Source organism: Magallana gigas, chromosome 6 (genome assembly GCF_963853765.1).
Source record: "Magallana gigas chromosome 6, xbMagGiga1.1, whole genome shotgun sequence".
Taxonomy (NCBI): Eukaryota; Metazoa; Mollusca; class Bivalvia; order Ostreida; family Ostreidae; genus Magallana; species Magallana gigas.
Window position 1 is genome coordinate 50,717,112 of NC_088858.1, and position 16,594 is coordinate 50,733,705.

Sequence of the window (16,594 nt, forward strand, 5' to 3'; positions counted from 1 at the left end):
TATAAATCAGCTGGGCCCTCACACCTTGATTTTAAATATATCAATCAAAAAGATTTTCAATGAAAAAGAAATAAATACCGGTATGAGTATCGGATAATTTTCTTATTAGAATTTTTTACTAAGCTTTTTTTTTTTTACCTCGCCTAGCCTGCTATGGCCAAGTCCTCTTCCGTACACCCCTTTTCTTGGCAGTCTGTTTTCAACCAGAACTTTTCCGTACCCTCCCAAAAACAGATCGTTTCGAGGAAGATCGCCGTACAATTGCTTTCCATAGAGTCCACCATACAGAACATTCTTTCTATTTGTTCTCGTTTCAATCAGACCTTTTCCGTACGATCCTCCATACAGTTCGCTCCCAATAAGATCACCATACAATTCATTTCCATAGGGTCCACCATAGTGACCATAGAGACCATTCCTTTTATTTGTTCTTATTTCAATCAGACCTTTTCCGTACGATCCTCCATACAGTTCGCTCCCAATAAGATCACCATACAATGTGTTTCTACCATAGAGACTGTTTGTTTTGTATCCATAGCAAAAGGCCACAGAAAAAAGGACCACAAAAAAGATCAGTCGGATCATCTAGAACAGAAATATTGATTGATCTTATTTCAAAATAAGGACCATTTGATTCATTTGGTATTAAGAAAAAATTAACATACGTCAATAATGAAATTTAAAATAAAGCAATTTGGCCTACCTTGCTGATAAACAAAAAGGACTTGGTATAAGATACTGTGTGCTTATGGCTCAATGTGCAGGGGTATATATACTAACAGTCACGTAAAAGACAACCAAATATCATCAATAAAAACAGTCGTAATAACCACAATGTGACACAACTCCAACGAACATTAAACATTGAAAGAAATAATTCATCACAGTAGGCCATAGTAAAAAAAAAAAACAATACTAATTTATAAATTTGAAAAATTAGACAGGGTCATCGAGATTACGGAGCAAAAAATAGTCATTAAGGTAATTGTTTTATTCTACATATTGTGGTCCTCGTTTGTCCCTAATTGACAATCATGATTTAATGTACTATTTCTTGGTATCATTATCATTATAATTTTTCCAGTTTGAGTTCGATTTATGCATGTCATTAGTTGGTATTTAAATCAATGTTAAAGCTCATAAAAACATAGATTAGTTATTAAATTTCTAATTTCACTATTTTTATAAGCTCAATATAGTAGAGAATAATTACATAAACAAAAATTATGCGTAATAAAGACTATACACATATATAGATATACAAATTTAATTCATACGTGTGGTTATACTACTCGTGTGAGAAACCTTTGCTTTATCACACGGGCGATGCTTCATCAATACTTCCGGTCCGAACTAATTTTGACATAGCCCTCGCTGAAACGCTTCAGCGACCTATTTTCGAAAATTTGCTTGTACTTTCAACATAATTATATCTACTACCAAAAATTAAAATATAATGGATTTTGTCAAAGATTTAAATTACAAATATGAAAGAAAACACATAACTGTTAGGCATAAGCGTCAGAACCGGAACCGGAGGAGGGGGTGGGGGGGGGGAGATTAGGGGGAGGTTATACATAACCGTAACCAAAGACTTTTCGTTTTTTGCTTGTCGAAACTTTTGATAAGTTTAGCCCACCACCCCCTTTCAATTTGCTTCCAGCGCCACTATGTGGTTTTTAAAACTCCTAATCACTTAATCTATCAAGGAGTACATCCTGACGACGCGATGAAAACAGAACGTTTTGGTTGTGTTTATATACAAGAATGCACAGAAAATAAAGTTTTTAAAGACTTTTATTCCACCACCAATAAGCATCCTAACTCAATATTTTCCATTTTAAATCATTAAGCTACAATTTGTTTTATAAATCATCAACAGCTGTTCCTCGTTCGAGTCAATTCAAACTAACGAGCATTCGCAACTTTCTGAATGTCAACAAACTTGATTCTTCGAGTCGTCTGATCAGTATTTCAATTAAATCAAGTGATTATGCTCTAAGAAATATTATTAAGAGCTTAAAATATTTTTCAAGGTTTATTTTAGTTTGACTTTACATTTAAACAGATAGATTGATCTTCGAAATGACGTTCTAAATTGCATTGCGCATGGACATAGTAACTGCTTAACAAAGGTCAAATGTATGAGATAAATAGAACATCTATATTGTGTGATTTATTTTACATTTGCTTTAAAATTATCCAACTAGTTGAAATGGTTATATTTGTTCTGCAAGACTTGCGAATATATACACCATTTCAACTTGCTGGATAAAGCAAATATAAAATCTCAAAATATAGATATCCTCTATATATTTGCAAAAATGTAAACATAAGCATGTATACCATCATTGTTTATATACATGCAATGAGACTGGGATTATTGAAGAGGATAGATAGAGAAAGGGGGTGAGAAAATGGGCCTTGGATAGAGGTTTGGGTATATGGATTTATTTTTATGGTAAAAAAAAAAACACTGGACAAAGAAAGATTTCGAAATGATACTTTTATGACTTTCTTATAGTAAGAAACAATTATAATTTAGTACTGATATGTTGCCAGTGTCTTCCATATTAATAATTACCACAGTGTTTTAGTAATAAATATTTCTATTATTGTTTTCTCTAGACAACGAAACTATAGGGGGTAATCTGGTGTTTGCTAAATACAAGTTTCTTTCTTTCTTCTGTCATTTTACAAAGTCGCCAGACGACTCGTTACCAATTCAATATCATTTCGAAGAAATCTCTGTCATGCATTGGAGTAAAAAATACAAATCATATTCCTTTGGTATAAAGGAGGTGCTACAACAGCTTCTATCAATAGCATTTCAGATGGTCAAATTAAAGAACCTGGGCGCTGGAAGTCAAGAGCTTATAAGTGCTTAGTAAATGTACCAACCTCAAAGTCAATCTATTATTGAAATGTTAAAGTGTGTACCTTTTTTCTTGCAGCTTACTTGATTTTTTGTATGTTGTCTGATCATAATGGTGTGCACAGAAATGTTGACTTGTTTATTTTGATTGTGTTTATATATATTTATTCTTTCAGAAGGTGTTGGATCTTCAATTATTTGGCATGCATTCGGTTATGCTAGGATGAATGGGGGATCCAATCTTGAGTTTCTCCCATAGAAGCTATCATAAAGTTGCAGGGAAAAGACGGCATGTGATGGCGACATGTCCTCTCCTAAATCAGGCAATTGTTACGGTATTGGTACGGCATTGTCTGGTTTATCATTGTGAAGGTAATGACATTGGTAAGATAAAATGTTTTGAATTGTGCGAAATAATGGAGAAATCTTTGAATGCTCTTTCTTGAATGTTGCCAAGAACGAAAATCATGTGGTCACACATACTGCCAAAACCAACATGGCGTAAGACTAGAAACAATAATGCTCTCAATAAGACAAGAGTGTGAGTTAAAAACTTTGGTGCTACAGGAATCTTGGAACACCATGGAGGCTATGTTCGCTGTCTAAAGATAGCTTCATCTGACCAAAGCTTATTTAGGGCCTATGGTTGCATTAGAAAGAAAATAAAATTGTCCTAGCCTTATAACTAAGAAAAGTTTTATGTCGTCAGGTGTACGAGTTAACCATTTGGCTTAGGGTAATGACCATGGCACACACTTTATTCTTAGCCAAATACCAATCATTAACTAAACATTCTAAATTCTTAGACTATGATTTTCTAAAACATTTTAGTATTCATCTTAATGATAGTGTTCAGCTGTTGTCTTTAAGGCGGCAAACACTTCGTGTCCATATGGCACAATCTTTAGCTAAACTTGAATAGGGTTATATTTAGTGAGCATCTGGTCCTATGGCTCGCTGCAACTCTTATCTTCAATTCGCTTCTTTATTAAAATTAGATATGTTTGATTCTCCAGTATCGGTTTAACAGCTTTGTATGTATACTTCAATATTTCTGGTTTATTTGCATACTTCAAGTGCATTTCCATTTACATGTATTTGCCATTTGGTTGCTATTATCCTTTTTTACATGGGTCGGTAACCTTGCTTACAAATACAAATGTAACCAGTCAATGATTGTTAAAGAAAAAGCAAAATGTAACTCAAATGAATCATCTCTGCGTAAAGAATTTGAAAATTATATCATATTGTTGATAATTCAGTAAATCGATCAATGCTCCTGAGTTGCATAGTGAATGATTCCAAATAGAAATATCCTTTCAATGCAACGGAATCAATATTTTTTAAATTTTCGTGCCTTTCATCTTTTAATACATTTTGTTTGAATGTTTTGACATATCAATTCCCGGGAAAACTATAACACGGTCTTCAAATTAAATACAGGTTAAATACCACAAACAACACGTGTGATAAATCTCAATACTAAGCAACGAAATAGACTGATAAAACAAAGTCTGAGTTTTTCCCTTCCATGATTTATTTGGTGTGTTAATCATTCAAAGACAGTTATAAAGTACAATGTACAGATGTAGTTTCCTGGGACGTCAAATGAGATTGGAACCATTAATAGTAACCCTGTAAAAAAGGAGATTTATTAATGTAAAATGCATGCACCATCCTTAAATTTATTATAGAATACATTGGCACGATATCAGTTCTTGCACGATATAGGATGTTCAGTAATATTAAGGTACATGTATACACTATATTATTTTCATTTCGTTGACTAGAAATAATAGTGCTTTGGTTGGAACATAAGCAAATCAGTTATAAGCACATTAAAATTATTTATCACAGTATTTCTTTTTCCAGAAAATTATAATATATCAATGATTGCAAACTGGTCTAATATGATCTTAACGGATAACAATGTAATTATCAAAATGCCAAAAAAGTAACCTTTACAGAAGAAAAAGGCTGGACAGTTCATAATTAATTGATTAACAATTGAAGCATTTTGATTGCAGATTATTCTCAACAAAACGGTATTATATATTCTAAAAACATAAAAATATTTTTTAAGATTAGAAATATTCCACAGCGTCAGAAGTTTTGATTTTAAAAGAGCATTTATGTGGTATATAATGTCTTGTGATCCTCATACTTTTAAAATATGACGGTCTGAAAGATGGAGGCAACGTATTTCATACATAACTCTTACATTGGCAGGTTACATGTTTTGATCAGAAACTATATACAGTTTACCCAATATAGTAAACAAAGCTAAATCATCGTATACTCTTAAAAGAAAAAAATTGAAGAGGATTGTAAAGATTGTAACATTTTGAAAATCATAATTTTCAAATCTTTTTCTCTACCACAAGTTAAAAATGAAAAAAAAGTCGTTGTCTATAAATCAGCTGGGCCCTCACACCTTGATTTTAAATATATCAATCAAAAAGATTTTCAATGAAAAAGAAATAAATACCGGTATGAGTATCGGATAATTTTCTTATTAGAATTTTTTACTAAGCTTTTTTTTTCACCTCGCCTAGCCTGCTATGGCCAAGTCCTCTTCCGTACACCCCTTTCCTTGGCAGTCTGTTTTCAACCACAACTTTTCCGTACCCTCCCAAAAACAGATCGTTTCGAGGAAGATCGCCGTACAATTGCTTTCCATAGAGTCCACCATACAGAACATTCTTTCTATTTGTTCTCGTTTCAATCAGACCTTTTCCGTACGATCCTCCATACAGTTCGCTCCCAATAAGATCACCATACAATTCATTTCCATAGGGTCCACCATAGTGACCATAGAGACCATTCCTTTTATTTGTTCTTATTTCAATCAGACCTTTTCCGTACGATCCTCCATACAGTTCGCTCCCAATAAGATCACCATACAATGTGTTTCTACCATAGAGACTGTTTGTTTTGTATCCATAGCAAAAGGCCACAGAAAAAAGGACCACAAAAAAGATCAGTCGGATCATCTAGAACAGAAATATTGATTGATCTTATTTCAAAATAAGGACCATTTCATTCATTTGGAATTCAGAAAAAATTAACATACGTCAATAATGAAATTTAAAATAAAGCAATTTGGCCTACCTTGCTGATAAACAAAAAGGACTTGGTATAAGATACTGTGTGCTTATGGCTCAATGTGCAGGGGTATATATACTAACAGTCACGTAAAAGACAACCAAATATCATCAATAAAAACAGTCGTAATAACCACAATGTGACACAACTCTAACGAACATTAAACATTGAAAGAAATAATTCATCACAGGAGGCCATAGTAAAAAAAAACAATACTAATTTATAAATTTGAAAAATAAGACAGGGTCATCGAGATTACGGAGCAAAAAATAGTCATTAAGGTATTTGTTTTATTCTAGAAATTGTGGTCCTTGTTTGTCCCTAATTGAAAAACATGATTAAATGTACTTTTTCGTGGTATCATTTTCATTATTAAACTTCCTCTTTGGATACGATTTATATAAATATATGTATCATCAGTTTAACAATATCCTAATCAACGACCAATCCACGAAAGAATTTTACAAAGATGTGAACTTCATTAACAGAAGACGTCAGCCTAAAAATTTAAAACGAATATTATGCACTTCCCATTTTGATACTAAACACACAGTTACTAAATGTAGAAACCCACGATGCGGGACCTGTGACCATATTACAGAGGGATCTAAGTACGACTTCAGCGGGAAAGAATTCGTCGTAAAGACGGACATGTCATGTGACACTAAGAATGTATTATATGTTATAACATGTCCAGGCTGCAACGAGAACTATATTGGGGAAACAAGCAATCCACTTCGGGCCCGTGTGCGTGTGCATAAACAACACATAAACACCCCAGGATATCGACAGATACCATTAAGTGAGCATTTGGACACTTGCGGCAATGAACAATTTAAAATATTTCCATTTTACAAAATGTTGAGTGACAGTAATGTGCAAAGAAGAGAAAAAGAAAAACATTTCATCCGTATTTTTAAACCCAAATTGAACTGTCTGTAATAATAATGTATTGAATTGTATGTTATCTACTATGTTGCAAATTATATTTTTTCCGCTAAATCTAGCTATGACGTCATAATAGACATTGCCGTTCAACGTTCAAGTTATTTGACGTCATGATACTATGTTACCATTATATAGCTTCTGAAGATTTTAAAATGAAAGCGCTTAAGCTATATTGAACGTTTTTCGTGTTTTCTTATTTAATTCATATATATATATATATATATATATATATATATATATATATATATATATATATATATATATATATATATATATATATATATATATATATACATGTATATAGTTAATGTAACACCGTATTATACGAATTATGCGAATATGTTGAACTTTTTCTTGCAGATAATTTTATGTTTTTTATTTTGATTATTCATATTATAAAGCACATAAATGTTGTGTTGTTGATTTTCATTGTATTTTTAAGGTCTTCCGTTTCCAGCAGAAGACCTTATAGTTTTTGTACTGTTTCTTCTTATTTTTTCCCCACAAATTCTGTGCAGGCGATTTCTCGGAAACTATCCAACAGATTTCAACCATTTTTTCGCATATGACTAGAAGTGATCTGCATTTATTTTGTTACAAATATTTTTGCCGTTGTCACTTCTGATACCGATTTATCAGTGATTTTGTAACTTTTACTACCCATTTCGTGCACGCTTCTTCTAAAAAATTATCAGAGATAGTTAGATCATGGTGTAAAGTTGTGCCTATTGTTTAACGTCGGTGGCATCATTTTTTAGAGCACACTATGACTCGAAAATTGGGTACGAATTTTCCCCCTTTTTATGTCCACAAGATTTCTCAATGGTGGCTCGAAAGATTTTCATGAAATTTTCAGGAGTGTTAGAGAAAAATTATATCTCAAGGATTTAATTTTCATTTTTTCTAAAGTTCATTTCCTGTCGTCTGTTTCCGCGACAAAAAGCTGGTGACATCGATATCTCAAAAATGATAAAGACTTGAGCAATCAGACTCTGAAAGATTATAGACCTATACTTGTAGATGTCTTTAAACTATTTTATTTTGTTCGTCATAACTTCCGGTCCTCACCGGAAGCATTTCGATTTTTTAAAATTTTGCATTTACTTTATTTCATGTAGAATTGAAATATAATTATTAATCCTTACACATATCATCTTTCCGATGTTAAATAAACAAAAACCTTCTACTTCTGGTGAGATGTCTCAAATACCTCAGCGTTTTTTAAAACAAATTTTTATCTCCGAGATCTCAGGAACTGCAAGTGATGAAGATACGAAACTATCACGGATAATAGACATTTGATAAAAAATGCGTTTAAATGCTTTCATTTTGTCGACTGCCACTTCCGGTCCTCAACTGAAGGGTTGAAACAAATTAAGTTGTTTGAAAGTTGTTTTTCTTTGACAATTTTAGTAAACTTGAAAAAAAAATAAAGTACATTGCTTAATGATATGATATGCTCACTTTTGATTTCACTGAGCACTTCCCGTGTGTCCGTTACCTGCCCAGAGAAAGAAAAACCATCGACTCAACGAGAGTTCAAAAACGGTGACGACTTGATAAACCAAACTTTATGGGATAATAGCCCTAAGAATGTATCTGTGTATACATTATTTTGTTTGATTCGTCGTCACTTCCAGTCGTCACCGAAAGCACTTAAAAATTATTATTTTCCTTACTTTATTTATTTTTGATGGAATAGAATCTTATATATGTTCACCATACAATGATATATAAGCAAAAATATTTTACCTTCGGTGGGATAAAATAAATATCTTAGGAAGCTTTCCTTTTTACAAAATTGATACCCGCGAGATTTTAGTCACTGTACGTGATTGAGACACAACATTTTTATAAATGATTGATAATTGATTGAGGATGTGTTTAACTGCTTTTATTTTGTCAACCATCACTTCTGGTACTCACCGGAAGAGTTCAAATAGACTTTCTTGGGTGTTTCATCTAGACTGGTAAACAGTGATGTACACTAAGCAAATGTACAAGAAATACCAGCTTTTATTTTCATTTATCACTTCCGTCCGTCCGTTTCCGGTCCCAAGACAAAAAACCTACTTTTAACAAGATCTCTAATTTGGCAGACAGCGTGGCTATGTTAAGGCTGCCCGATTAATTTCACAGCGATATGTAGAAAGTCACTTGTCTGTACTTTATAAGATATGACGTCATAGTTAACTTTGACGTCACGATCTGCATTCCTTTCGATCGTTCTTAGGGAATGTATCGTAACGTAATAAGTGATATTCATGGAGCAAAATATAAAACCGCTTCATTCCTTTACATAGACACTGTTATCAATACTAGTGATACTAAATTCAATATCACCGATATGGAGTATTAAAAAATCAACAGTTTTAAAACTTCGTAATAGGTAAATAACTATTCATAAACTAATGGTTTTGAGACTCCCCCTGCTACGCGTAATCTAATGAATGGTGATATGTATATGCATATAAAAAACGGCTTGGCGCGAGTGAAAGATAAAAACAATCTTAGTATATTTTAAGTGAAATCGGGAGAGAAAATAAGTACCAATGTGAATCTTGCTGGGGGAAACCTACCGATTGACCCGTTTTGTGTAAATCGAGCCTAAAAGGTAAAGATGTGCCTAATTTCGATGGCGGTGCGAAATGTTTTGACATATTTTCAAAAAAACGAAATATTTATATGAACCCCCAGCAAGAACTGCAAAATACATTACTTATCGAAGGATTTATCATAAAAATATTTTTGATTTAATGACATTATTCACTTGCGCCGATGCGATTTTTATAGATTATTTACCGTGATAGAATACACTCGTCACGTGCTTAAGAAAAATATATGACGTCACAAAAATACATCAAATATAGTGTTGGATGTCGCTGTTAATTTATGTAAAAAAAGTTTAAAGAAACTCGCTCGGTTAAAGTATTTTTCAATATTTAAAATAGTATAATTTTTCGATATATATTTAGCTTCGGACAGCCTTAACATAGCCGCGAGTATCGATATTTCATTGTATCATATAAAACAAATCGGACGGAAGACTTACTCGTTACTCGTAACGAGATCTAGTTAAGGTCTTCCCTTTCCAGCGGAAGACCTTATTAAGGTCTTCCGTTTCCAACGGAAGACTTATTGTTTTCGTACTGTTTCTTATTATTATTTTTTTTCCAAATTTTGTGCACGAGATTTCTCAAAATCTATTCGACCGATCTCAACCATTTTCTCATAGATGTTTGGGCGTGATCTAAACTTCATACATTTTTCTTAATTTTTTCGTAGTCACTTCCGGTACCGAATTGACGGCCATTTTGTAATTTTTGACGACCCATTTTGTGCAGCTATAAACTCGGAAACCATAAGAGATATGAATATGAAATTTTCAGGATAGGTAGAGTATAGTTTGAAGTTGTGCAGCATGTAGTTGTTTAATGCCTGTTGCGCCATTTCTTGGAGCTCGCCTGGGCACGAAAATTGGGTACGAATTTTCATTCAAAATTTTCACACGTTTTGATTTTTATCTTTTTATCAGTTGATATTTTGTTAAGACATATATAACAAAAGTGGTAGAGAATCAAAAGTTCGTTCCAACAAAATCAAGAAAAAGGGGCTGGTCCCTTTATTAAGGGGCCGAGGCACTTTTAAACTCTATTACAAATTACAAAAAACGATAAAGATTTTGTAATTCATTATAGAAGCAAAGTTGTTGATCGTACCAATATCTATCAGAAAAAATCATTGCCACGCCCATTTATAACGTAATTAGGGATTTTTAGGGGCCAAAGTACTTAAACTTTGACGCGATTTATCTAGAGAAGTAGAAATATTTTGTTAGACATCATAGAAGAGAAAATGTTTGAATTTATGATTTAAATTCATTCCAATTATCAAAACATGAATTTTTATCCCCATTAAGGATCTACAGGGCTGGCCCCTAAAATATTCAATTATTTATATCTCAAAAGTGATCAAAAATTTTGGATGGGTGTAAGAACAAAATTTTTTAGTATTCTTAAAACTTTTTGAAAGAAATCAAGAAAAAGGGGCTGGCCACTTAATTTAGGGGCCAAGGCACTCTTAAACTCTATTACAAATAACTTAAATACGATTAAGATTTTGTCATGCATTATAGAAGCAAAGTTGTTGATCGTACCAATATCTATTAGAAAAAATCATTGCTCACCCATTTATTACGTAATTAGGGATTTTTAGGGGCCAAAGTACTTAAACTTTGACGCAATATAACTAGAGAAGTAGACATATTTTGTTAGACATCATAGAAGAGAAAATGTTTGAATTTATGATTTAAATCGATTCCACTTATCAAAACACGAATTTTTATCCCCATTAAGGATCTAAAGAGCTGGCCCCTAAAATATTCAATCATTTGTATCTCAAAAATGATCAACAATTTTAGATGGGTGTAAGAACAAAAAATGTTAGTATTCTTAAGACCTTTTCAACGAAATCGAGAAAAATGGGCTGGCCCCTTTTTGGGGGGGGGGGGGCAAGAGACTCGTAAAGTCTATTACAAATTACATAAAAACGATTAAGATTTCGTAATGCATTATAGAAGCAAAGTTGTTGATTGTAGAAATATTCATCTGGAAAACTCATTGCCACACCCATTTATTACGTAATAAGGGATTTGTATACATTATCTGAAAGTGTGGGGGGGGGGGGGGTAATTCTGAAATTGTATCGATTATTCATGGTATGATTTAAAGCAGATATCGCAAGGAAGACCTACTCGTAACGAGATCGTTTCTAGTTATTATTTATTTTTTTCCAAATTTTGTGCACGCGATTTCTCAAAAACTATCCGACCGATTTCAACCAATTTTTCACAGATGGGATATGCTCTAAACTTAAAACATTTTTTAATATTTTTTTTGTCGTCGCTTCCGGTACCGATTTATCGGCCATTTTTTAAATTTTTACGACCTATTTAGTGCAGAGCTGATCTCAGAAACTATCAGATATATGACTATGAAATTATCAGAATAGGTAGTCTATATTTTGAAGTTGTGCGTTATTATTTTGTTTTAAGCCAGTGGCGCCATTTTTGGAGCTCACCGAGGCACAAAAATCGAGAACGAATTTTCATTCAAAATTTTCATACGTTTTGATTTGTATCTTTTTATCAGTTGACATTTTGATAAGACATATATAACAAAAGTGGTAGAAAATTAAAAGTTCTTTCCAACTCAATCAAGAAAAAGGGGCTGGCTCCTTTTTTTGGGGGGGGGGGGACAAGAGACTCGTAAAGTCTATTACAAGTTACATGAAAACGATTAAGATTTCGTAATGCATTATAGAAGCAAAGTTGTTGACTGTAGCAATATCTATTTGGAAAACTCATTGCCACACCCATTTGTTACGTAATTAGGGATTTGTATACATTATCTGAAAGTGTCGGGGGGGGGGGTAATTCTGAAATTGTATCGATTATTCATGGTATGATTTAAAACAGAAATCGCAAGGAAGACCTACTCGTTACTCGAAACGAGATCGTATCTAGTTATGTATATACATTCGTTCAGAAGTTGTTAAAGTATTGACTTTTGAATCTTCAATTATTTGTCATACATTTAATTAAGCTAGGATGAATTGGGCAGGGGATTTTGAGTTTCTCCCGTGGGGGCTAAAATAATAGTGGCAGGGAAAAGGCAGAATGAGATGGCGGTTATTTCACCTATTACTCTAATTTCCAATTTGCTTATTTGTGTCAAATTTGATAGTTTAGATTTTTCAGTATGTTTTTAACAGCTTCTTATAAGTATTTCCTTGTTTCCTTTTTCTAATAACGTTGGTATTGATATCAATGCTTAAGCTCATAGAAACATAGATTAATTATTTTATTTCTAATTTCCCTATTTTTATAAGCAAAATATAGTAGAGAATAATTACATAAACAAGAATTTACGTATTAAAAGTCATACACATATATGGATATACACATTTAATTCATACGTGTGGTGTATACTACTCGTGTGAAAAACCTTTGTTTTTTCAAACAGGCGATGCTTTATCAAATACTTTTGATCCGAAATAATTTTGACATAGCCCTCGCTTAAACGCTTTAGTGACCTATTTTCGAAGATTTGCTAGTTCCTTTAACATAATTATATTACAAAATGTACGTAATCACTGTTATAAAGTCATCGCAAGTTTTGTTTATGAATGCACAGTTCCAACTGATTTTAATACTTATTTTCAATTGTAAATTGTTGATGAAAAGTAACCTTGGATACTAGTGTGAGACGAAGAATTGTATATCATATTTTTTTATAAAATATTTTATATATAAGTTAAAAAATTCAAATAAAAAAAAAAGAGGTTCCCCTGGGGATTTCGATGATGGCTCACCGGACTTCTTCACTGATGTTGAGGAAAGGAATTTACAACATTGTATGAAGAGCTGGAACATCGAATCAGGATAGAGATTTGGTGACGTCGAGGAACATTTCGTTACTACAGTTTATAGTGCATGTAAAATCAGCGATGGATCCTGCAATTGAGGCAGAGTTTAGGAAAATGAAAGAGAAGTTTACACTTGTGGAGCTTGCCCAAAGTCAACTGAAGCAGAAACAGCCTACAGTATACATAAAATCTGAACGAAAACTGAGTAAGTTTGCAGGAAGACCTGAAAATGACAGTGATCCGGATGTGGACGATTGGCTAATGGATATGAGAGAACATATACTGAGTATTCCATTAACAGAGGAAAAATTGAATTCATCAATGACCACCTCATTGGATCTGCTAAAACAGAAGTTCGTCTAAGACCAGCAGAGCTGAAGAAAACTCCAGAGGATATTCTTAAAATCATTGAAGACACTTATAAAGTGCAAAATACTGTAACTCGACTTCGTCATAAATTTTACGAGAGAAAACAGAACGGTGGTGAAACATTAGAAACATATTCTCTGGCTCTCATGAAATTAGCGTCATTGATTGCGAAGAAAGAGGGTTGTGATATGAAAACCATGGACAAAGTTGTGAAAGATAAATTCATAGATGGTATCATGGATTCACAGATCAAGAGAGAAGTGCGTCAATTTGCATTTGAAAACCCAAAATTACCGTTTATTGAATTCAGACAGACGATGCTACAGTGGGTTGATGATACACCATCAGTTCAAGTCAACAAAGTATCAACTGAAACTCCGCTCAACGAAGATCTGTTAGAACTTGTGAAATGTCAACAAAACATGTTAGAACACCAACAGAAACAAAAAGGTATGCTGATGTCCATAACAAAACAGAAACCAAATTATTCCCCAAGATACAGAGGCCAAAACTACCGGGGTTACTCTAACAGAAGAGGACATGGAAGAGGATGTTATAATAGCGGAAGAGGATATTATAATCGTGGAAAGGAAGAAGGACCAATGAATCACCTAAAAGGCACACCCTCTCAGTGGGAAGTCTAACTGATGAGGGGCCACTCAGGAAAGACTCTGAAACAAATTTACAACAACAAAGCATTCAAAGTGAAATCAGTATTTCAAAGTGTCCAACATCAAAAGTAAAACTGAATGGACTAGTTAATGTAAAATTTTTATTAGACACAGGATCAGATAGAAGTCTCTACATTGAGTGAAATTGTATTTAGAAAATTCTTTCCAAATGTTGAACTTAGAGATACTCAAAGACTCCTGAAACTAGTTGCTGCAAATAATACTGTCATTCCATACCTAGGCTATGTAAAACTTAACATTGAACTTTTTGGTTGTGTATTTCATAATGTCGGATTTCTTGTATCCAAAAATACTAATTCCAGTTCTGTCCAAGGAATTCTGGGATGCAATATTCTGAAATATGTTAATCGTGTTTTGAAAACTGATAGCACTACACCTGTGTACATTAACAGAGAAGAAGAAGAAAACTGGAATAGAATATCAACAGTGTTTGATTTAACAGAGAACTGTGATCGATTATTATTTGTGAAAGTGGCAGGAAAAGAAGACATTTTAATTCCAGCTTTTTCAATGAAAGTCGTCATTGGTTCAACGTGTCAAAATCGGAGAGGAGAAGAAATTGTAGCAGCTGTTCAAGCGATTCAAGGGGCAACTGGATCATTACCACGAAATATTTCTGTTATAGACACATTAAGTGAGGTAAAGAATGGAAAGATTCCTGTTCGTGTCTTAAATTTAGGAAACGAAGATATTTGGCTAAAACCCCAAAGCAGAATTGGAACTTTGCAGAAAGTAGAAATAGTAAAGTCAACAGAGGAACAGAGATATCAATGAAAAAGCAGAAGACAATATGAATGTGAAATCTGATGTACAATTCCACATTGGTGATGTAGATTTTACTGAAAAACAGAAAGCACAGTTTGACGCTTTATTAAAGAAACATTCTGATGCATTTTGTCAAAATTATTCTGATTTGGGGCATTCATCTCTTGTTAAACATTCGATCAAATTAACTGACGAAATACACATTCGTGTACCACATAGAAGAATTCCACCCAATCAATTGGAGGAAGTGAAACAACATTTGAGTAAGCTGTTGGATCAAGGAATTATCAGAAAAAGTAACAGTCCTTTCGAATCAGCCATTGTTATTGTCCGCAAGAAGGATGGAAGTATACGCCTATGTGTCGACTATAGACAATTGAACAAGAAGACCATCAAAGATGCATACCCCTCCCGAGGATAGAAGAGGCTCTTGACATGTTACATGGTGCTAAGTACTTTAGTTTCATAGATTTGGCACAAGGATACTATCAATTGCAAGTGGAGATGGATGAGGAATCAATTCCCAAGACAGCATTCAGAGTTGGTACCGGAAGACTCTATGAATACCTTCGCATGCCTTTTGGTCTGTGCAACAGTACACACACCTTCCAGCGACTTATGGTGGCTTGCTTAAGTGAAGAAGATTTTGATATTTTGTTATTATATCTTGATGACATTTTAGTTTTCTTGAAATCTATTAAAGAACATTTTGCTAGACTCGATATTGTGTTTTCTAAACTTAAACAGCATGGACTTAAAATGAAACCTTCAAAATGCTGGTTTTTCCAAAAATCTGTAAAATATTTAGGACATATTGTATCATCTGAGGGAATTTCTACTGACCCAGATAAAACAGCAGCTGTGAAATTGTGGGCTAAACCAACTACAGAAAAAGAATTGAGATCTTTCTTGGGAATGGCTGGTTATTACCGCCGCTTTGTGAAAGACTTTTCCAAAATCGCAAGACCTTTACATGAACTTACATCTGGTGGAAAGAAGTCGACAAAGAAAAAGAAGGTGAAACGAGTTTCCATTTTAGAGTCGTGGATAAAGAATGTGATGATGCATTCGAAACTCTAAAACAGAAACTTACATCTTCGCCAGTACTTGGATATTCTGATTTTAAACGTGAATTCATCGTAGAAACTGATGCAAGTGTGGATGGTCTTGGTGCCGTGTTATCACAACAACAGGAAAATGCTAAAGTTGTTATTGCCTCTGCATCAAGAACACTTCGACTGCAAGAACGAAACATGAACAACTACAGTTCCATGAAGTTAGAGCTACTTGCTCTGAAATGGGCCGTAACAGAGAAGTTTCGGGATTATTTACTTGGATCTCGATTCACGGTTTATACCGACAACAATCCATTAAGTTATCTTCAGACCGCAAAGTTAGGAGCTACGGAAATGAG